Source organism: Ranitomeya imitator, chromosome 5 (assembly GCF_032444005.1).
Source record: "Ranitomeya imitator isolate aRanImi1 chromosome 5, aRanImi1.pri, whole genome shotgun sequence".
NCBI classification, from domain to species: domain Eukaryota; kingdom Metazoa; phylum Chordata; class Amphibia; order Anura; family Dendrobatidae; genus Ranitomeya; species Ranitomeya imitator.
In genome coordinates, this window is record NC_091286.1 from 626,339,908 (window position 1) to 626,365,092 (window position 25,185).

Consider the following 25,185-nt stretch of genomic DNA (forward strand, 5'->3'; position numbering starts at 1 on the left):
AGAACCTTCCTGGATGTGGGGGAAAGAGGAAAATTGACAAGAGATGTCTTCAAAGGTTACTGCTACCTGAAGGAAAATCTGGAACAGTTTGGGATCATGGTTTCAGCAAGTACCATAGGCCGCACACTAAACCAAGCAGAGCTTTATGGGTGGAGGCCAAGGAAGAAACCATTGCTGAGAAAAGGCATAGAATGGAATGACTGATCTTTGCCAAAGAGTACCTTGACAAACCACAATACTTCTGGGACAATGTTCTGTCAATAGTCAACAGATGAATCAAAAATAAAGGTTTTTGGCAATGCAAAGCAACAGGTTGTTAAAAGACAGCTCAATGATGCTTATAAGGAAAAGAACATCCTACCAACATTTAAGGATGGTGGAGAATCCATAATGCTGTGGAGTTGCTTTACTGCGTCTGGTACTGGAGGCCTTAACCGTATCACAGGAATCATGACATCCAAGAATTATCAAGAGATTTTTGAACGAAATGTCCTGAACCATTTAAGAAAATATAGTTTGAGTCGAAGATCATGGGTCCTCCAGCAAGACAATGACCCAAAGCACAACAGTACACAGGAATGGTTGAAAAGGAAAAAGTGGACTGTTTGAAAATGGCCGGCAATGAGCACTGACTTCAATCCCATTGAAAATCTTTGGGGTCAGCTGAAGTTTGACAAATCACAGCTGTCATCACCCTAACTACCATTACCCCAATTGCCACTGCACCAGGGCAATCTGGAAGAGCTAAGCAAAGGCAAAGGGGCGGAATTAGAGCATCTTATTTGATGCCCCAATTCTTGGGTGGCTGCAGGCTTTTTTTTAGACTGGGAATGGCCCAATAACCAGCCTGATAATGAAAGCCAGCAAAGGACTGCTTTACCATGGCTGGTTATAAAAATAAAGGGGAGGGCAAGTAATTTTTTTAAATATTATTTATTTACAAAAACTAGGCTAAAAAGCCCCAGTGTAAATGCACTTACAACTCTTTGTTTTTAAATGCAGAGTTACCTAAGACCTGATGATGCGATGTGGCCGGCAAATCACAGTAATGCCAGCAGCCAACATGACTACGGCATTACCGTGTATGGCAGGCAATCCACACTTGTTTATTGGCCGTCTAACAGTCAGGTTTACACAGTCTTAAGAAAAGGTCCATTTTACTAAATCGACTTTATAAAATGAAGATGGACATTCAGCGTCTCCCACTCACACACCACCTCCTCACCTCGCCCTCTATCTGTCGGAGTCCCGCAAGGTTCAGTCCTTGGGCCCTTGCTCTTCTCCATTTACACCTTTGGCCTGGGACAGCTCATAGAATCTCATGGCTTTCAGTATCACCTCTATGTTGATGACACACAGATCTACATCTCTGGACCAGATATCACCACCCTACTAACCAGAATCCCTCAATGTCTGTCCACTATTTCATCCTTCTTCTCCGCTAGATTTCTGAAACTTAACATGGACAAAACCGAATTCATCATCTTTCCCCATCTCACGCGACCCCCCCAACGAACCTATCCATTACAGTAAATGGCTGCCCACTCTCCCCAGTCCCACAAACTCGCTGCCTCGGGGTAATCCTTGACGCTGATTTCTCCTTCAAACCACATATCCAAGCCCTTTCCACTTCCTGCCGACTTCAACTCAAAAATATTTCACGAATCCGTTCATTCCTCAACCATGAATCTGCAAAAACCCTAGTCCATGCCCTCATCATCCCTTGCCTTGACTACTGCAACCTCCTGCTCTGTGGCCTCCCCTCTGACACTCTCGCACCCCTCCAATCTATTCTACACTCTGCTGCCTGACTAATCCACCTGTCCCCCCGCTATTCCCTGGCCTCTCCCCTCTGTCAATCCCTTCACTGGCTCCCCATTGCCCAGAGACTCCACTACAAAACCCTAACCATGACGTACAAAGCCATCCACAACCTGTCTCCTCCATACATCTGTGACCTCGTCTCCCGGTACTTACCTACCCGCAACCTCCGATCCTCACAAGATCTCCTACTCTACTCCCCTCTTATCTCCTCTTCCCACAATCGTATACAAGATTTCTCTCGCGTATCACCCCTACTCTGGAACCCTCTACCACAGCACATCAGACTCTCGCCTACCATTGAAACCTTCAAAAAGAACCTGAAGACCCACCTCTTCCGACAAGCCTACAACCTGCAGTAACCACCGATCGACCAAACCGCTGCCTGACCATCTCTACCCTCACCTACTGTATTCTCACCCATCCCTTGTAGATTGTGAGCCTTCGCGGGCAGGGTCCTCATTCCTCCTGTACCAGTTATGACTTGTATTGTTTAAGATTATTGTACTTGTTTTTATGTATACCCCTCCTCACATGTAAAGCGCCATGGAATAAATGGCGCTATAACAATAAATAATAATAATAATAATAACATTGCCATTTTGCAGGAAACCCAAGTTTGTCAAAATAAACCTTTTAAGATTTCCAACTACAGGTTTCCTGTGGCTTACCATAGTCCTTCACCAGATTCAAAATCTAAAGGTTCCTTGTGTGTTCTATGTGTCTCACATTCATAGGGAGGCCCTGCATGGGTGAAACGCTATGATTTTTCTGCACTAATAAAGTTATCGAAAGGAGGACGTCTGGTGCCCTGGTTCCTGAATTTCTCTGTATTGCTACAACCTTATTGAGGGTTGCACCAGGTGTGCATGGACAATAGAATAGAGCATGGGCTCATCTATTGCAAGTACTAATATCATATTTATTTGCAGAAAAATAAACTAAAGTAACTCAAATCCAAGCAAAATGCAACTTTTCATTTAGAGAATTTTAAAGATACCATAAGTAAGTTGTTGGGCACAATTTTAATTAGCTAAGTCCTTTTTGTTGGGAAGACGAGAGTTTTTTAATTTGCATTCACCTGACAAACCTCTTAGTGTAGAACATGTACAGTCTCATTACAAAAACAATAGTGCGATGTGTACGGAGAGCAGTGTCCTCGTATATAATTAGCGTCAAGACTTATTATCACATGTTCCAGAAAGCACATAGAAGGCTCTAAGTATCATCATTACAGGGTCATTGTCTATGAACTAGGTGACAAGATATAGGAGGCTCCATGGACAATTTTATTGTGTCTCTACGAAGTGATAGGATGCTGGAAATGTTTACACATTTTAATAGATATCTAATATTCGCTAAGAAGTCATTTTAGGTTGAAATCTCAGAATTTTGTTGCACAATCATGTCTTGTCTTGAAAAATTTTCTCAGGACTGCCTATTGCAAATAAGGCCTTAAATCCTGCGTTTCAGGTTAGTTTTTTTGGGGTGACTTGATAGACTTCAATGTTATCGTAGGGAAGTTTGGCACAATATATGACCCTCACTCAAATGTATTCCGTAGAGTAACAACAGAATCAAGACTGCATGGCCAAAAATACCATGAGAGGCCCAGCCACAAGGCTAAAAAGAAATGTTCTTGATGCCACCCGATGCCTGACGAATCATCACAATTTTACTTTGGTGAAAGGGGCAGGTCGCTCTAGGTTACAGGATGTTTTTACCAAAGTAAACTATATGGGCCCTGCCAACATACTCCTCTACTGCTCCACATAGCTAAAACTAACTTTTGTCTATCCCTTTTAGTCCCCCAAGAATATATTTAAACCTACTCTTTCATACATGGCTGTATTGGGTTGGAAAAAAAAGGATTAATACGGATGCAAAATTAAAACTATCTGTTTTCTTCTGTTTGTAATAGGTCTATTTTTTTTTCAATTCTGGATTTGTGACAAATGGGTGACAACTGGATATGTGAACAGAGCCTAAAACAGTGCATTATCCACCATTGTCTGAATGCAGAAGATTCTGCTGAAAGCCGGAAACTGCAACATAATTCCGGTGCCGGGATATCCACGTGCACACTACTGGTAACGTCTGCCCTATTATTACTGCATTATGTACACCTGAACTGTCAGTAAATACTATTCCATCCACTTCACAGCAGCCCCTATGACTATACAGGATATGTATTGTATACAGCCCATGTTAGCACAGGCTTAATGTCTCAGTGACAGCCACTTTATTAGGGTACTTTGTTTTCTCTAATTGCGGGTTTAATTACCAGTCCTGTGTTTACATTTGTTGCACATTTTTTGCACTTTATGTCCTTTTTTTCTGGACACTCATTTATATACATTGTTTATAACTTTGGCAATGCTATTTTTACCCAATGATCTAGTATCTTTCTCATCATAATTGTTTTATATGATTGTATCAATAAAAAATTTTTTTATTAAGAAGTAGCTTTTTGGTCACCATAGCGTTTTACTTTGTGGGTTACCAATTCTGCGTTTAATTTAGTGCTTAAAGGGGTACACCAATCCAAAATATTTTTATGGATTTAACACTTTAGGACATCATGTTATGATAAAAATTGTGAAATGTATGGGTATTATTTATGTGCTCTGTTTGCATTGTTTGACTATGTAGAATTGTCTTGTAATGTATGTGCTGTGATTTATCTTGTGTTTGCACTGTTATGAACCTGTATTGTGTAATGTTAGGTTAGGGACAGCAAAGGGTTACTTTGTGGGCTGAGCCAGCAGCCTCTAGAGAGCAGGAAGCTCCTGCTTCCTGGTGAGTAGCTGGGGCACCTGTGCCCTGAGCAGAAGCTTAGCAACAGCTGAGACATTGCCAGACCACAGGAGGGTATCAAATCTGTTGCGCCGGACTAAAGGACAGTGACATGGGCATTGCCCAGGATTCATGGACCGCAACACAGGCCCCAGGACTTGGTAAGGGCCCCGCCAAAGGGACTTTAAGCATCCAGATCCCAGAGTATGACTACTGCTTCTACTGGCTGTTGTGGGTACCGCCTTGGACATTGCTAGGGAGAGACCAGGAAGCCAGTGTTGTACTGCATTTGATCTCTGTTACTAAATTTCGTTCCCTGTTGGACTGCAAGTTGTGTCTGAGGATTGTTTCCGTCCGGTCTATCTCTGTGCAAGGTGCCGGGGTGTCGACTGACTGTGGCTTAGTTGACTCGGCTGGGACTACCACCCTGGGCCACCTTGTTACACATTACACTACAGAGGCTACATAACACTATAGAGTCTTCATGTGTGAAGAAAAATAATGCGGCACTCACCAAATGGATTGATTATTCCAAAATCCTTTTTTATTTAATCCAAGTGAACAAGAGACTTTGTGTGGGATTTGCGGGTCAGGGAGGCATGGAGAGAGCGTGCAGATGGACGACAGCCGTTTCGCGCAGTGAGTGATTCAACGGGTTCATGAACTAAAAAAAGAACTTTGGAATAATCAATCCATTTGGAGAGTGGCACATTTTTTTTCTTCACACATATAGAACAGACTTGTATTTTCTATGCTGAGCACCCCGTATTGGATATTAATGCTGTTTATTTAGTGTAAAAGGACCGTTCATCAGAGTAATGGTGAGTAAACAAATCATCTAGTGCAGCCACTTTGGTCTTGCTTTTGAATATTACACTATAGAGTCTGCTTATGGGGCTGCATTACACTATAGAGGCTGCCTATGGGGGTGCATTTTATTAAGGGCTGCATTACACTATAGAGCAGTGTTTCCCAAACTCCAGTCCCCACAGGTCGTGTTTTCAGGATTTCCTTAGTATTGCTCAAGTAGTGGAAGTATCATCAAGGCATCAGGAATTGTCTCGCCTGTGCAACACTATGGAAATCCTGAAAACATGACCCATGGGTTCTGTGAGGACTGGAGTTTTGGAAACACTGCTATAGGGGCTGCCTATGGGAGTACATTACACTATAGAGGCTGCCTATGGGGGTGGATTACACTGTAGAGGCTGCCTATGGGGTGCATTACACTATAGAGGCTGCCTATGGGGCTTCATTACACTATAGAGGCTGCCCATGGGGGTGCATTATGGATTGCCCCCAGGCGCAGGGCAATGGGGTACTCGGTACCGGATCCTTCAGTCCTTCCATCTGGGGTTGTCACGGTGACCCGACCCGGTCCGTGGCCTTGCTGAGGGGCGCCCAATTAAAGGTGATGAGAGTTTGTCAAGTGTTCGTGACGCCACCTGTGGTATTCAGTCAGGGTGACTGACGCTGCTTAGGGGTCCACTGGGGTGATGTTATGGCAGTTAGATGGAATACCTTCCCACAGGTGAAGTGTTTCCCCAGGGCTTCCCAGTAGTGTAGATGGTGATGATGTGAGGCGCAGTTAATAACGAGGACACAAAGGTTGCAGTCTCTTTACCTTTACTGAAGGCTTTTGCATCTGCAGTCCAGAGCACCAGATTACAGGGTAGGCAGGGTCCAGCCGGTCCGATGACACTTCCAGAGTCCCCCTTGTCCAGGTGGAAGTCAGTAACCTACCTACTAGCGCTCGGGTGTTGTAGTACCCCCCTCCTGAGCAACTCGGTGAGGTCCTCACAACTTTTGTAGATGTTTCTCTTCTCTCCGTCCCCCAGATGGATAGGACAAACCCGTATGACGGTGGTGGCCTGAGGCTATTTTATAGGGAACCTAGTGTTGCCCCTCCTCCACGTTGCCACCTTGTCTGCTTAGGTTCTTAGGTCGGACAGCCAACTTGGAATTCACTGCCCTGCCGGTCTCTGAAGTAAAGCATAGAGTCTATTACTCCCTCGGTGCTCTGGCTACCGGTCCGCGTTCCAGAAAGAGGCAGCCTCTCACAGGACAGAACTCCTTCTGGTTTTCTATACTCCTTTGCCGTGAGTTCGTGTCTCACTCCCTACGAACACACTTCGCTTCGTGTCCTTTCTAGGGATACTGCCGCAATGTAGTGCAGGCACAGCTCCGTGTCTTTCTATCTTGCTGAGCCTTCAATGTCCTTTCCTTCTCCTCTGTCTGCTTGACAGGTGTCTCCTGGGCCGAGCCCAGGCAGCTCCTTTCCTCTCACTCCTTCTCCTTTTCCTCTCCCCTCCAGCTTCTCCCAGCTTCTCACTCGTCCTCCTGCTCCCAGCTTCTGACTCTGACTAACTTCCTAACCAACCCACCAGTTTTACCCTTATGTGAGGAGTGGCCTAGTAGATAGAACCCTTAGCTCCCCCTGGTGACCTGGAGTGTGAAGTCTGCTGTGGGTCTTGTGATACCTGGCAGGATGGACTCCTTCGGTGCCATCAGACGTAACATCACTCCCCCTGGTGGAAGAGCGACATTACTGCAGCAACCAGGACTCTGGTGTGCTGCACTCCCCTCCCCCTTTCCCCCCCTTCCCTTAAATCCAGCACTCCCAGGCTGGGAAAAGAACACAACAATTATAGGTTAGCAAAAGACATGCAAAATTTTGAAATGCTATAAAACAAATTAATTTAACAATGCTTCCCTTTATGGGAGGTGAGAACACATTAACGTTGCAAACAAGAACATATTTACATTGTGCGCGCAACTTTTAATGGCAAGTTAAAGAGCAATGACTATCTATCTATGAAACATAATTACCAGTACAGGTATTCTATTCTACTAAGTGCAATTACCCTCTAAGGGTATACTATCATTAACCCTTAAGTGCAAATCAACGTTTTCTTTATCTTTCTTCTTCATATGCAGGACAATCTGTCTGCCCCTACGGGCCTACTTCATCTCTTTCCTAAAGGTACCTTCACACTGACCAACTTCACAACGATATCGCTAGCGATCCGTGACGTTGCAGGGTCCTGGATAGCGATATCGTTGTGTTTGACACGCAGCAGCGATCTGGATCCTGCTGTGACATCGTTGGTCGGAGCAGAAAGGCCAGAACTTTATTTCGTCGATGGATCTCCTGCAGACATCGCTGAATCGGCGTGTGTGACGCCGATTCAGCGATGTCTTCACTGGTAACCAGGGTAAACATCGGGTTACTAAGCGCAGGGCCGCGCTTAGTCACCCGATGTTTACCCTGGTTACCAGTGTAAATGTAAAAAAAAACCAAACACTTCATACTTACATTCCGGTGCCTGTCGCGTCCCTCGGCGTTCTGCTTCCCTGCACTGTCAGCGCCGGCCAGCCGTAAAGCAGATTACAGGGGTGACGTCACCGCTCTGCTTTACGGCCAGCCGGCGCTCACAGTCAGTGCAGGAAAGCACAGCGACGGGGGACAGACACCAGAATGTAAGTATGTAGTGTTTATTTTTTTTTACATTAGCACTGGTAACCATCGAGTTACTAAGCCCTGTGCTTAGTAACCCGATGTTTACCCTGGTTACCAGGGGACTTCGCATCGTTGGTCGCTGGAGAGCTGTCTGTGTGACAGCTCTCCAGTGACCACACAGCGACGCTGCAGCGATCCGGATCGTTGTCTAGACCGCTGCAGCGTCGCTAAATGTGACGGTACCTTAACACCTCAAGTTTATTTAAAGTACATCACTAAACATTCTATTACTTACTAATTTTCTAGCTACATACTATCTGCTATGTAAACATTATTGCTATCTAACTATTTAAGGCAACATTATCAAAGGGCAACAAGTAAACATTCCCTTTAAGAGGAAAAATCAGTCTTTTCTGAGGTAGTGCAAATAATCAACAAGTCAGTTATAAACTTTAAGACCATAGAAACTTTCACGTCGTTATCAAGAACATTTTCTTCTTTCTTTGTAAAACCAGTAGAGAGCACCTTTAAGAAGGTGCAAACTATTTACAGGAACAGTTTGTGAATCATTCACTGTCCATGATTCGGTAGTCTCTTAACCCCTTCCCGACCTTTGACGCCATGTAGGCGTCATGAAAGTCGGTGCCAATCCGACCCATGACGCCTATGTGGCGTCATGGAAAGATCGCGTCCCTGCAGATCCGGTGAAAGGGTTAACTCCCATTTCACCCGATCTGCAGGGACAGGGGGAGTGGTAGTTTAGCCCAGGGGGGGTGGCTTCACCCCCTCGTGGCTACGATCGCTCTGATTGGCTGTTGAAAGTGAAACTGCCAATCAGAGCGATTTGTAATATTTCACCTATTATAACGGGTGAAATATTACAATCCAGCCATGGCCGATGCTGCAATATCATCGGCCATGGCTGGAAATACTAATGTGCCCCCACCCCACCGATCGCCCCCCCAGCCCCCCGATCTGGCCGGTACACTGCTCCGGCTCCCCTCCATCCAGTGCTCCGCTCCCCCCGTGCTCTTGTCCGCTCCCCCCGTGCTCCAATCACCCCCCATGCTCCAATCACCCCCCCTGCATTCCGATCCACCCCCCCGTGCTCCGTTCCACCCCCCGTGCTCCGTTCCAGCCCCCCCGTGCTCCGTTCCACGCCCCCCGTGCTCCGTTCCACGCCTGCCGCGCTCCGATTCCCCCCCCCGTGCTCCGATCCCCCCCCGTGCTCCGATCCCCCCCCCCCGTGGTCCCCCACCCCATCATACTTACCGATCCTGCAGGGGTCCCGTCCGTCTTCTCCCTGGGCGCCGCCATCTTCCAAAATGGCGGGCACATGCGCAGTGCGCCCGCCGAATCTGCCGACCGGCAGATTCGTTCCAAAGTGCATTTTGATCACTGAGATAGATTATATCTCAGTGATCAAAATAAAAAAAATAATAAATGACCCCCCCCTTTGTCACCCCATAGGTAGGGACAATAAAAAAATAAAGAAATTTTTTTTTCCACTAATGTTAGAATAGGGTTAGGGTTAGGGGTAGGGGTAGGGGTAGGGTTAGGGCTAGGGGTAGGGTTAGGGGTAGGGTTAGGGTTAGGGGTAGGGTTAGGGTTAGGGGTAGGGTTAGGGGTAGGGTTAGGGCTAGGGGTAGGGTTAGGGCTAGGATTAGGGCTAGGGGTAGGGTTAGGGGTAGGGTTAGGGTTTCGGTATGTGCACACGTATTCTGGTCCTCTGCGGATTTTTCCGCTGTGGATTTGATAAATCCGCAGTGCTAAACCGCTGCGGATTTACCGCGTTTTTTTCTGCGCATTTCACTGCGGTTTTACAATTGCGATTTTCTATTTGAGCAGTTGTAAAACCGCTGCGGAATCCGCACAAAGAAGTGACATGCTGCGGAATGTAAACCGCTGCGTTTCCGTGCAGTTTTTCCGCAGCATGTGTACAGCGATTTTTGTTTCCCATAGGTCTACATTGAACTGTAAACTCATGGGAAACTGCTGCGGATCTGCAGCGTTTTCCGCAGTGTGCACATACCTTTAGAATTAGGCTATGTGCACACGGTGCGGATTTGGCTGCGGATTGGCCGCTGCGGATTCGCAGCAGTATTCCATCAGGTTTACAGTACCATGTAAACATATGAAAAACCAAATCCGCTGTGCCCATGGTGCAGAAAATACCGCTGCGTTGTATTTTCCGCAGCATGTCAATTCTTTGTGCGGATTCCGTGGCGTTTTACACCTGTTCCTCAATAGGAATCCGCAGGTGCAATCCGCACAAAAAACACTGGAAATCCGCGGAAAATCCGCAGGTAAAACGCAGTGCCTTTTACCCGCGGATTTTTCAAAAATGGTGCGGAAATATCTCACACGAATCCGCAACGTGGGCACATAGCCTTAGGGTTAGGGTTGGAATTAGGGTTGTGGTTAGGGTTGTGATTAGGGTTATGGCTACAGTTGGGATTAGGGTTGCAGGTGTGGGGGGGTTAGTGTTGGAGGTAGAATTGAGGGGTTACCACTGTTTAGGCACATCAGGGGTCTCCAAACGCAACATGGCGCCACCATTGATTCCAGCCAATCTCGTATTCAAAAAGTCAAATGGTGCTCCCTCACTTCCGAGCCCCGACGTGTGCCCAAACAGTGGTTTACCCCCACATATGGGGTATCAGTGTACCCAGGATAAACTGCGCAACAATTACTGGGGTCCAATTTCTCCTGTTACCCTTGTGAATCTAAAAAAATGCTTGCTAAAACATCATTTTTGAGGAAAGAAAAATGATTTTTTATTTTCACGGCTCTGCGTTGTAAACGTCTGTGAAGCACTTGGGGGTTCAAAGTGCTCACCACATATCTAGATAAGTTCCTTGGGGGGTCTAGTTTCTAAAATGTGGTCACTTGTGGGGGGTTTCTACTGTTTAGGCACACCAGGGGCTCTGCAAACGCAATGTGACGCCCGCAGACCATTCCATCAAAGTCTGCATTTCAAAAGTCACTACTTCCCTTCTGAGGCCCGACGTGTGCCCAAACAGTGGTTTACCCCCACACATGGGGTATCAGCGTACTCAGGAGAAACTGGACAACAACTATTGGGGTCCAATTTCTCCTGTTACCCTTGGGAAAATAAAAAATTCTGGGCTAAATAATTTTTTTTGAGGAAAGAAAACGTATTTATTATTTTCACGGCTCTGCATTATAAACTTCTATGAAGCACTTGGGGGTTCAAAGTGCTCACCACACATCTAGATAAGTTCCTTTGGGGGTCTAGTTTCCAAAATGGGGTCACTTGTGGGGGGTTTCTACTGTTAAGCCACATCAGAGGCTCTGCAATCGCAACGTGACGCCCACAGAGCATTCCATCAAAGTCTGCATTTCAAAACGTCACTACTTCACTTCCGAGCCCCGGCATGTGCCCAAACAGTGATTTACCCCCACATATGGGGTATCAGCGTACTCAGGAGAAACTGGACAACAACTTTTGGGGTCAAATTTCTCCTGTTACCCTTGAGAAAATAAAAAATTGCAGGCTAAAAGATCATTTTTGAGAAAATAATTTTTTTATTTTATTTTCATGGCTCTGCGTTATAAACTTCTGTGAAGCACTTGGGGGTTCAAAGTCCTCACCACACATCTAGATTAGTTCCTTTGGGGGTCTAGTTTCCAAAATGGGGTCATTTCTGGGGGATCTCCAATGTTTAGGCACACAGGGGCTCTCCAAACGTGACATGGTGTCCGCTAATGATTGGAGCTAATTTTCCATTTAAAAAGCCAAATGGCATGCCATCCCTTCCGAGCCCTGCCGTGCGCCCAAACAGTGGTTTACCCCCACATATGGGGTATCAGCGTACTCAGGACAAACTGGACAACAATATTTGGGGTCCAATTTCTCCTATTATCCTTGGCAAAATAGGAAATTCCAGGCTAAAAAATCATTTTTGAGGAAAGAAAAATTATTTTTTATTTTCATGGCTCTGCGTTATAAACTTCTGTGAAGCACCTGGGGGTTTAAAGTGCTCAATATGCATCTAGATAAGTTCCTTGGGGGGTCTAGTTTCCAAAATGGGGTCACTTGTGGGGGAGCTCCAATGTTTAGGCACACAGGGGCTCTCCAAACGCGACATGGTGTCCGCTAACAATTGGAGCTAATTTTCCATTCAAAAAGTCAAATGGCGCGCCTTCCCTTCCGAGCCCTGCCGTGTGCCCAAACAGTGGTTTACCCCCACATATGAGGTATCGGCGTACTCGGGAGAAATTGCCCAACAAATTTTTTGATCCATTTTATCCTACTGCCCATCTGAAAATGAAAAAATTGAGGCGAAAATAATTTTTTTGTGAAAAAAAAGTACTTTTTCATTTTTACAGATCAATTTGTGAAGCACCTCAGGGTTTAAAGTGCTCACTAGGCATCTAAATAAGTTCCTTGGGGGGTCTAGTTTCCAAAATGGGGTCACTTGTGGGGGAGCTCCAATGTTTAGGCACACAGGAGCTATCCAAACGCGACATGGTGTCCGCTAACGATGGAAATAATTTTTCATTCAAAAAGTCAAATGGCGCTCCTTCCCTTCCGAGCCTTACCATGTGCCCAAACAGTGGTTTACCCCCACATGTGAGGTATTGGTGTACTCAGGAGAAATTGCCCAACACATTTTAGGATCCATTTTATCCTGTTGCCCATGTGAAAATGAAAAAATTGAGGCTAAAAGAATTTTTTTGTGAAAAAAAAGTACTTTTTCATTTTTACGGATCAATTTGTGAAGCACCTGGGGGTTCAAAGTGCTCACTATGCATCTAGATAAGTTCCTTGGGGCGTCTAGTTTCCAAAATGGGGTCACTTGTGGGGGAACTCCAATTTTTAGGCACACGGGTGCTCTCCAAACTTGACATGGTGTCCGCTAAAGAGTGGAGCCAATTTTTGATTCAAAAAGTCAAATGGCGCTCCTTCCCTTCCAAGCCCTGCCGTGCGCCCAAACAGTGGTTTACCCCCAGATATGAGGTATCAGCGTACTCAGGACAAATTGGACAACAACTTTCGTGGTTCAGTTTCTCCTTTTACCATTGGGAAAATAAAAAAATTGTTGCTAAAAGATAATTTTTGTGACTAAAAAGTTAAATGTTCATTTTTTCCTTCCATGTTGCTTCTGCTGCTGTGAAGCACCTGAAGGGTTAATAAACTTCTTGAATGTGGTTTTGAGTACCTTGAGGGGTGCAGTTTTTAGAATGGTGTCACTTTTGGGTATTTTCAGCCATATAGACCCCTCAAACTGACTTCAAATGTAAGGTGGTCCCTAAAAAAAATGGTTTTGTAAATTTCCTTGTAAAAATGACAAATCGCTGGTCAAATTTTAACCCTTATAACTTCCTAACAAAAAAAAATTTTGTTTCCAAAATTGTGCTGATGTAAAGTAAACATGTGGGAAATGTTATTTATTAACTATTTTGTGTCACATATCTCTCTGGTTTAACAGAATAAAAATTCAAAATGTGAAAATTGCGAAATTTTCAAAATTTTCGCCAAATTTCCGTTTTTATCACAAATAAACGCAGAATTTATTGACCTAAATTTACCACTAACATGAAGCCCAATATGTCACGAAAAAACAATCTCAGAACCGCTAGGATCCGTTGAAGCGTTCCTGAGTTATTACCTCATAAAGGGACACTGGTCAGAATTGCAAAAAACGGCAAGGTCTTTAAGGTCAAAATAGGCTGGGTCATGAAGGGGTTAATAACCACAAAACTTGTGCAAAACTTAGAAACAATAGGGATCCCGGGTAAACAAAGGGATCCCTTTAAGAGTTAACCCTAGACGGGTTTAAGGCAGCAAAAAGCAGGAAACAAACAGTTAACTATTTACATTTTCAGGTTTCCGAGGTTTATTGGAGTTCTGGGGGTAGTACAGGTGGAGGTAGCCCAGCTGGACACTGGCGGCTACCAGGTGCTACATAAGGGGCTCCCTCACTCCATACAGGGCTCTGCGTACCCACAGTTCTCTGTTTAGGAGCAGCTGGAGCACCAGTCATCACGGCAGTCAACTCCTTGGCAACTACGGTGGTAGTGGTGGCGACGGTACAGGTGGTGGTCCTGACGATTGTACATGTCGGGGTGACTATGGTGGTTTTTGTAACAGCAGAAGTCTGGCCGCAAAAGGACACTGTCGCCACAGGAGACGGTTGGACTGGGGCCTTGGCCCGGTGCACCACAGGGCCTCTCTTTTTGTGCACATTTAAGGCAAACCAGCCCTTCTCACCGAAGTGTCTAGTGTAGGTAACAGTGTCTCCCGGGTAAAGATCTCGGTCAGGGTGTCCCTCCAAGAGATGCGACTCTACATCCCGGCGGTTGACTAACACCTCCGCGCACCGCCCTGGCTCCTTAATAAAGCTCCAACCTCCACGGAGCCTGAAGGTTACGACTTGGCCCTGTTTTCGCGGGGCTGGGTGAGTACTGCGGTCCTTGTGGGCCTTGGCCTTGACCGCCAGGTCTTTCTGGTCATAGGCCTGATGCTGGGCCTGGTATTCGGCCTCCTTTTCTTCCCACTTCCAGGCAAGTTGGGCCTGATACTCTTCCCAGCTGAGGACCTCCACTTTCTCTCCCTCTTGCTTTTCGGCCCTGGGGAACCCCATGAAATCCGACCCGGGGTTCACCCAGTGGTATACGGTCTGCTCAGCGTAGATCTCACTCGGCAGGGTGGTGGGCGCGATCGGGGCCTTTAGGAACTGCTCCATACCCGTGGCCTGGTCCCAGGGCTGAAAGTGCTGGGGGCAATGAGCACCGCGGGGAGGTGGCGCTGCGACAGAGCCCACTAACAGGTCCCCGGTCATTGGGGCAGAGTCAGCGTCCCTACCTGTCACCACGGTGTCCTGGGTGTCGGCGGGTTCCAACGGTGACGAGCTCCACGATGGTGGTATCAGCATCGATGGATCTTCTGCAGGCACCACCTGGTATGAGGACTTGGTCTTCACGTGCAGCTGCAGGAGTTGATCTATCAGCTCCTCCATTCCAAGCTGCAGGGAATCAGCATCAGCAGTGAAGGCTTGGCCGCAGTGCTCCTCTGGGTAGCTGGGGGAGTCTCCTGCTCCGACCCCACGCTCCGACTCCAGGTGACTTGTCATGGCGTCCTCCACGTGGCTGCTGTCCTCTCTGTCCTTTTCCCGCTCTCTTCTTCTTGGGCGGTTTCGTTTTCTTTGTCTCCGCCCGCCATTGATGATCAGGAGGCGGATCTCGGCTGCTGACGGACACATCCTCAAGGTACAGAGATATTTAGACTGGGCGGTCATTGTTTTTCGCGCTTCTCAGTTTGTTAACGCGCACAACTCCACGCCCTTCTTCTCCTGCGCTCCTCGTGGCACAGCAATGGCGGCGGTTTTGGCGGGAATCTTGGCGGTCTTTTGCAATACACAGTCTTGGCAATAAATCACAGTTCAAGCACAATTCTGACACAGTTCTAAGGCACACATGACCCGATTCTTCAGGCTTAAGTACATCCTGTTCGTGACGCCAAAAATGGATCGCCCCCAGGCGCAGGGCAATGGGGTACTCGGTACCGGGTCCTTCAGTCCCTTCCTTCTGGGGATGTCATGGTGGCCCGACCCGGTCCGTGGCCTTCTAAGGGGCGCCCAATTAAAGGTGATGAGAGGTTGTCAAGTGTTCGTGACGCCACCTGTGGTATTCGGTCAGGGTGACCGACGCTGCTTAGGGGTCCACTGGGGTGATGTTATGGCAGCTAGATGGAATACCTTCCCACAGGTGAAGTGTTTCCCCAGGGCTTCCCAGTAGTGTAGATGGTGATGATGTGAGGTGCAGTTAATAACGAGGACACAAAGGGTGCAGTCTCTTTACCTTTACTGAAGGCTTTTGCATCCGCAGTCCAGAGTACCGGATTACAGGGTAGGCAGGGTCCAGCCGGTCCGATGACACTTCCAGAGTCCCCCTTGTCCAGGTGGAAGTCAGCAGCCTACCTACTAGCGCTCGGGCGTTGTAGTACCCCCCTCCTGAGCAACTCGGTGAGGTCCTCACAACTTTTGTAGATGTTTCTCTTCTCTCTGTCCCCCAGATGGATAGGACAAACCCGTATGACGGTGGTGGCCTGAGGCTATTTTATAGGGAACCTAGTGTCGCCCCTACTCCACGTTGCCACCTTGTCTGCTTAGGTTCTTAGGTCGGACAGCCAACTTGGAATTCACTACCCTGCCGGTCTCTGAAGTAAAGCATAGAGTCTATTACTCCCTCGGTGCTCCTGCTACCGATCCGTGCTCCAGAAAGAGGCAGCCTCTCACAGGACAGAACTCCTTCTGGTTTTCTATACTCCTTTGCCGTGACTTCGTGTCTCACTCCCTACGAACACACTTTGCTTCGTGTCCTTTCTAGGGATACTGCCGCAATGTAGTGCAGGCACAGCTCTGTGTCTTTCTATCTTGCTGAGCCTTCAATGTCCTTTCCTTCTCCTCTGTCTGCTTGACAGGTGTCTCCTGGGCCGAGCCCAGGCAGCTCCTTTCCTCTCACTCCTTCTCCTTTTCCTCTCCCCTCCAGCTTCTCCCAGCTTCTCACTCGTCCTCCTGCTCCCAGCTTCTGACTCTGACTAACTTCCTAACCAACCCACCAGTTTTACCCTTATGTAAGGAGTGGCCTAGTAGATAGAACCCTTAGCTCCCCCTGGTGACCTGGAGTGTGAAGTGTGCTGTGGTGGAAGAGCGACATTACTGCAGCAACCAGGACTCTGGGGCGCTGCAATTACACTATACAGTCTGCCTATGAGGAGTGTATTATACTATGTGGAGACCTATGGGCAGTGCATTATACCATATAGAGTCTGCCTATGGGGAATGCATTATACAATATAGAGTCTGCCTATGGGGAGTGCATTATACTATATAGAGTCTGCCTATGGGGAGTGCATTATATAATATAAGGTCTGCCTATGGTGAGTGCATTATACAATATAAAGTCTGCCTATGGGGAGTGCATTATACTATATAGAGTCTGCCTATGGGGAGTGCATTATACTATATAGAGTCTGCCTATGGGGAATGCATTATGCAATATAGCGTCTTCCTATGGGGAGTGCAATATACTATATAGAGTCTGCTTATGGGGAGTGCATTATACCAGTGTTTTTCAACCAGTGTGACACATGGTCGGGTGTGCCGCGGGGAATGGGAGTCAGCTGTTCTCTGTGCCGACTGTCAAGCTGACAGCTCCCGGAGATCAATTGTACTCGCAGACATCTACCAGCTGCGAGTACAATTGAGGCTCTGACCGCTGGGTCAGAGCGACGCCAGCAGCGTGATCAAGTCATGTGATCACGCTGCTGACGTCACTATCCGGCGCGCAGGAGACAGAAGACACTTGGTGGTAAGTGCTCCTGTGCTGTGGAGCTGAAGACACCGAAGATTCAGCGTGGGGTGGGTTTATGGGGAGTATGTGGGGGGATTTATTAAGTGTGTGGGGGGATTTATTAAGTGTGTGGGGGGATTTATTAAGTGTGTGGGGGGATTTATTCAGTGTGTGGGGGGGATTTATTCAGTGTGTGGGGGGGATTTATTCTGTGGGGGGGGATTTATTCAGTGAGTGGGGGGATTTATTCAGTGTGTGGGGGGGATTTATTCAGTGTGGGGGGGATTTATTCAGTGTGTACGTGGGGGGGGCTGGAATCTATTTAGCATGTGTGGGGCAGGGTGCATTTATTCTGTGTGGAAGGGGATGGATTTATTCTATCGGAAGGGGAATGGATATATTCTGTGGGGGGGAGATGGGGGTGGACACAGTAGCGAGGGGAAAAATGTGTGCTGACAGTACTGGGAGCAACGGTGATGGGATGTGTGAGGACAGTATAGGGAGTCGGGGGAATGTGTGAGGGGGGAATGTGTGAGGAGGAAATATGGAGAGAGCAAAGGGGTATGTTAGCGGGGGGGGGATGTACAGGAGGAGGCTATTAGAAATGTGTGCAGACAGTATGGGGGGATGAAAGTGTGAGTGGACACATAATAGATACTGAGTAGTGTGAGGGTAACAGCCAGGAGGAGACAGTATGCCAAGTAGGAGGAGTGTAATGAAGGGGCACAGTAGAGAGACTGGGCTCTCTATGAGGGACACCGTATGAGAAGGCAGTGTGAAGTATAGAAAAGAGAGAGAGGGTAGTGTGGATGGCATGTACCATAAGAGGGACAGTGAGGGTCATATTATGTGCTGGGAATAAAGTGAGGGGCAATTATTTACTCAGGGGCTCAGCCTAGGGCAGATATTGTTATTCCGGAGCATTATAATAACACTGCTATCTTTAAGGGTGTTGTGTCGGGATGTGCTGCAGAAGACAGGAGAAGATGGAAGTCTGCAGAAACGAGCTCTGCCGGTGGATGAGAAGAGTCATCATGGCATCTGGACAAGGTGAAGATGAAAAGAAAGAGGCGACTCCACAAACAACGTCATCTATCAGGTACCTGGATGTAAATGTGTTTTTTTTGTGATACTAATTCTCATTTTTATTTGTTAGGAACATTAAGGGGATGTCCAAGGTTGTGATGAGTCTGCAGTCATACTATGTGACTGCAGACTTCTGAATTCTCACAGTGCACACTGCTATCATAATTCTCTGATGTTGGTGATTTACATAAATGCGGTCAAGTGCTGACTAGACATGTGTGGCCTCATTCAATGAAAATGAATTGACTGAGGCCGGACACGTCTAGTTAGAATGTGGCCAGAAGTATCCAAATCACATACTTGTGCTGTCATGACCGTCCACTCTGGCCACCGGCAAGGGAGAATCCTGAAAGTGTGCAGTGCTTGCGCTGTGAGAATTCAGAAGCCTGCAGTCACATAGAATGACTGCAGACTTTCATCTCAAACCTGGACGCACCATTTTGTGCCATTTTGGTTGGTGGTGTGCCTCGGGATTTTTTAAGTATAAAAAGTGTGCCGCGGCTCAAAAAAGGTTGAAAATCACTGCATTATACAATATAAAGTCTGCCTATGGGGAGTGCATTTTATTATATAGAGTCTGCCTGTGGGGAGTGCATTATACTATATTGAGGACTATCTGGTGTATTATGCTATATGGAGGCTATCTAGGGGGCCGTCATACAATGTGGAGATTACAGTGAGGGGGCCATCATACAGTGTTGGAGCTATTTAACAGTGTGGGAGATATTAAGATGTCATTACTATACAGTGAGGGGCATTATACTGTGTATAAGAGAGCATCATACTGTGTATAGGGGAGCTGTAAGGGGGGGAGACTCAGGACATTATTAAATGTAAAGTGGGCACTTATTGTTATAGGGGAACTCAGGTTGCTGTGACTGTCAAAGGGGCACACAGGGCAATATTACTTTTTTAGGGGACAAAATGCGGGCACTGTTTTCTACAGCACTTGGATTATCAGCAGGATTAGGAGTTTGTGCAGGTTGGGAATAGATGGTGATGGGGCTGAAAATGTGAGAAGTGAAATGTGTCTTTCCTGTAGTCAATGCAGCCGCGTCCTGGCTGGAAGAACTTGTCATGTCGGTCTGGGCCAGATGGAAAAGACGTGAAAAGTGAAAAATTCCATCAGAAAGAACGTCAGCTGTAAGTCATTATCTGTAACTGTGCTGTGATATCTTACAATATACTGTATGTTCTGTAGGACTGACTACCACTACCACTGACTAGATGGCAGTTATGTGAATATTGGACTTTATATATAGATTATTTTCAGCAACAGTGCTGTCATCGGCTGAGGTCCTCCTCCACTATTAGGGTGCATCACTCAGTTGTTATCAAGGTTACCTGGTTAGCTGGTTAGGGGTCCACTGAGAAGTTTCGCCACCCCCCCCCCCCCCCCGAACCAAAACCCTAGCTACACCTCCGCTACTGACAACTTACCTTTAAGATGATGCCTTAAGGTGGTTGGTGTGTAATAAAGTGTACAAACTGAAGGTACTATAAACTAAACAAATTACCATGTTTCAGCACTTCAGCTACCTTCTTCGGGTAGGTTTTAAAAGACCTTATGGAAAAATGTGGGAATAATGCTTATTATCATATATATTACAACTACCATTTACTACTGTGTAATAGTGAATGGTTTTCCAGCAATAGTGTTATATTGCCAACAAAGCATTGTCAAAAAAAAAAAAAAAAATATATATATATATATATATATATATAGAATGTCCTGTTCACTGTGTGTGTTAGTGAAGCACAATTTTACTTTCACTGTGCAAGCTGATAGACCAGGTGCTAAGATCCTAAGCTATACAAAATACCAGTTGTAAGCTGTGTTATCTTTGTTCCTGAATAAATATATATTCACTGTTGAACAGCTGGACAGTACAGAGATGAACCGCTGCCATCAAAAAAAAATATCACCTAAAATCCTTTCTACATCCCAAAATGCAGTGTACAAAGTAAATCTTATGGTTCTGTCATCATTTATGGAAATACATTAACTAAATTCTTACCTCTAGACACACATCTTAACAATGTGTCTGAAAGTGCTCTGTCCCCAATACAGTTTCATGCAAACCTCTGCTGACACTTTCTCCTTCCTCACTACAAGATTCATAAAAGTTCTGTAAGGGTGAAAAATCAGGTCACTGTCTAATCTATTCAATGTCAGCTTTTGCTTCAGCAACTGGGCCACCCAGGCTGAGCAACCATTCCCCAGAGTGTCCTGAGACAACATCCAAACATTGCAGCAATACTAAGTATACAGTCATATGGTCTGCAGCCGAGGCACACTTATCACTGAATGACATAGACCACAACTGATCACACACATATTGTATACTACATACACAGAAAATGTCATGCACCCTAAAATAATTAGTATAAATGCGTTGGATAACTTCTCCAACCAGTTTTAGACTGTAAGGCTATGTGCCAACGTTCAAGTTTTTTCACGTTTTTTCTGCAAAAACGCTTAAAAACGCTTACATCCCATCATTTTAATGCATTCCGCAATTTTTGTGCCCATGCTGCATTTTGTTCCGCGAAAAAAGCGCATTGCGGAAAAAAATGCAGCATGTTCAATAATCTGCAGATTTGCCGCTATATTATTGCATTGGGAAACTCTGGAAAAAACACGAAAAATCTGCTCAAAAAATGCAATAAAACTGCAAAAAAAAAGTGTGTGGAGTTACTGCAGAAGGAGTCCGGTTTTGCTCAGGAAAATTCTGCGAACAATCCTGAATGTGGGCACATAGCCTTTGCCTATAAGTACAATCCTCTCCTCTTTTTATTCCAATGATGATTGGTAAAATGGTCACATGGAATGACCTATTGTTGAAATCAGGTTTTTATTTTAAATATATTTATAGTACTGACCAAAAGTTTGGACACACCTTCTGATTTAAAGGTTTTTCTGTATTTTCATGACTATGAAAATTGTACATTCACACTGAAGGCATCAAAACTATGAATTAACACATTATATACTTAACAAAAAAGTGTGAAACAACTGAAATTATGTCTTATATTCTAGGTTCTTCAAAGTAGCTACCTTTTGCTTTGATAACTGCTTTGCACACTCTTGGCATTCTCTTGATGAGCTTCAAGAGGTAGTCACCGGGAATGGTCTTCCAACAATCTTGAAGGAGTTCCTAGAGATGCTTAGCACATGTTGGCCCTTTTAGCCTTCACTCTGCGGTCCAGCTCACCGGGAATGGTTTTCACTTCACAGGTGTGCCCTGTCAGGTTTAATAAGTGGGATTTCTTGCCTTATAAATGGGGTTGGGACCATCAGTTGTGTTGTGCATAAGTCTGGTGGATACACAGCTGATAGTCCTACTGAATAGGCTGTTAGAATTTGTATTATGGCAAGAAAAAAGCAGCTAAGTAAAGAAAAAACAAGTGGCCATCATTACTTTAAGAAATGAAGGTCAGTCAGTCTGAAAAATTGGGAAAACTTTGAAAGTGTCCCCAAGTGCAGTGGCAAAAACCATCAAGCGCTACAAAGAAACTGGCTCACATGAGGACCGCCCCAGGAAAGGAAGACTAAGAGTCACCTCTGCTGCTAGGAAACCACTGCTAAGGACAGGCAACAAGCAGAAGAGACTTGATTGGGCTAAAGAACACAAGGAATGGACATTAGACCAGTGGAAATCTGTGCTTTGGTCTGATGAGTCCAAATTTGAGATCTTTGGTTCCAACCACCGTGTCTTTGTGCGATGCAGAAGAGGTGAACGGATGGACTCTACATGCCTGGTTCCCACCGTGAAGCATGGAGGAGTAGGTGTGATGGTGTGGGGGTGCTTTGCTGGTGACACTGTTGGAGATTTATTCAAAATTGAAGGCATACTGAACCAGCTGTTATGATCCGGTGACCTTGGAGCAGCATGAGAACTTCCACTGGAGAAGGTGGTCACTATACTGACCGCAATCCTGAACTTAACACCGCAACTAGAGGTAGCCGTGGAGTGTACCTAACAAACCTAGACACCTCGTCACAGCCGGAGGACTAAATACCCCTAAAGATGGAAATAGGAATACTATCTTGCCTCAGAACAGATCCCCAAAGGATAGACAGCCCCCCACAAATATTGGCGGTGAGTCGGAGAGGAAAAAACATACACAGGCAGAAAAACAGGATTTAGCACAGGAGGCCACTCTAGCTAAATAGGACAGGATAGGACAGAGTTCTGTGCGGTCAGTATTAAAACCCTTCAAAAATAACCACAGCAGAATATACAAAAACTTCCTACATCTAACTAAAGATGTAGGAGCGTATATCTGCAACTCCAGCGAATCCTACAATCAGAGCAGGAATACAAACAAAAACAAGCATACAGCAGTGTGCCACAGACACAAAAAACCAAACACTTATCTTTGCTGAATTTGGCAGCTAGCAGGAGAAGCCAGAAAGTGATCCAACACTTCACAAGGAACATTGACAACTGGCAAGAGCTAATGAATCCTGCACACTTAAATATCCCAGTCAGAACAGCAATTAGCAGATACACCTGGCCAGGACTGTGACTCAAAGACAACTGCATTCCCACCTACATCCACTGGAGATAACCCAAGAGCAGAATTCACAACAACCAGCATGGCTACCACAGCATTTTGCAGCGGAATGCTATTCCATCCGGTTTGGTTTAGTTGGACCATAATTTATTTTTCAACAGGACAATGACCACAAACACACCTCCAGGCTGTGTAAGGGCTATTTGACCAAGAAGGAGAGTGATGGGGTGCTACGCCAGATGACCTGGCCTCCACAGTCACCAGACCTGAACCCAATCGAGATGGTTTGGGGTGAGCTGGACCGCAGAGTGAAGGCTAAAAGGGCCAACAAGTGCTAAGCATCTCTAGGAACTCCTTCAAGATTGTTGGAAGACCATTCCCGGTGACTACCTCTTGATGCTCATCAAGAGAATGCCAAGAGTGTACAAAGCAATCATCAAGGCAAAAGGTGGCTACATTGAAGAACCTAGAATATAAGACATAATTTCAGTTGTTTCACACTTTTTTGTAAAGTATATTGGAGCTCCCCCAGACACAGGGCCATGGGTTCTCGATACTGGGCCCCTCAGTCTCTGTATTGGGGTCGTCACGGTGGCTAGACCTGGTCCGTGACCCTGCTAAGGGGCGCCCAATGAAAGGTGATGGTGTGATGCGTGGTGCGAGGCGCGATGAATAACAAGGCTTTGGGATCCGCAATCCAGAGCACTGCTAAGAAGGGCTGGCTGAGACCGGCCGGTCCGAAGGCACATCCAGAGTTTCCTTTGCAGGTGGAAATCAGTGCCTACCCACTAGCGCCTGTGTGTTGTAGTCCATCCCTGCTGAGCACCACGGGATAGTCCTCACAACTGTTGTGTCTGTGTTCGTTGTTCTCTCTCTCTTCGTCCCCCAGATGATATGGTTAGGACGCACCCGTATGACGGGTAGGCCTGGAGTTATTCTGGGACCCTAGAGACGCCCCTCTCCCACAGTTGCCTCCCTTGTCTGCTTAGGTGATTTAGGTGAGACAGCCAACCTATAATTAACTGTCCTGCCGTGTTGAAGTAATGCGTAAAGTCTCTTACTTTCTTGGTGCTCCGGCCACCGCTATGCACCTCAGAAGGATGTTGCCTCGGTCTCACGGCACGACTCCTACTGGCTCTATCTCCTTTACACTGTGATCCCGCTTCTCAGTTCTCCACAATCAACTTCGCTTCGTGTCCTTTCTTAGAATACCACCGCAAGGTAGTGCAGGCGTGGCTCCATAACAATCTGTTCTCTTTCTAGACCGCTGTCAGGATCCCACCCCTGACAGGTCCTCTCCTGAACTCTCACGGGCTTTTTCTGCCTAACTTCCTGTCCAACCCCCAGTTTTACCAGAGTGTGAAGAGTGGCCTACTAGATAGAACCACTCCCCCTGGTGGCCGGAGTGTGAAGTGTCATGTGTGTTTGTGATACCTGGTCAGAATTCCTTTAGTGCCATCAGACGTACCATCACTCTCCTTAGCGGCAGAGTGTCATACTGCAACGACCAGATCTCTGGGGCGCTGCAATATGATTCCACATGTGTTAATTCATAGTTTTGATGCCATCAGTATGAATGTACAATTTTCATAGTCATGAAAATACAGAAAAATCTTTAAATGAGAAGGTGTGTTCAAACTTTTGGTCTGTACTGTATATAAAAAATTGTCAATGTCTTTTTTCATATCACTTATTAAAAAAAATAGTAACCTTATAATTTTCACACTGGCCACTAGACTTATATTTCCTGTCCTTTCAGGAAGAGTTTTCAGATGTCTCCTTTTCATCAGAGAAAGAACTATAATGGTACAAGAATATGCAGCTGATCACACAGATACCACCCATCACAATAGGTGATATTGCAGCTTACATTTGCACAAGCTCATTAGATGCTTCAATACATATGCACATGCTCATTAGATGCTTCAAAACAAAAGATAGGGTTGGAGTCCGACTATTGCTGCTAAAGTACACAAAGGATGGCCCGATTCCGGTCCGGAAGCTTCGGATAGACTGTCGCTTGCTCTGCTGGGGCTTGTCACTGGTCCGTCATGGGATGGCATGCGATCTCAAGCGGACGCCGCGGTCCACCGGGTACAGGTAGGGACTCCGCTCACCATGCAACGTTGTTCTGCTGCATAGACCGGGCCCGCTTATTCTGCCACCATTGCCACTCAAAG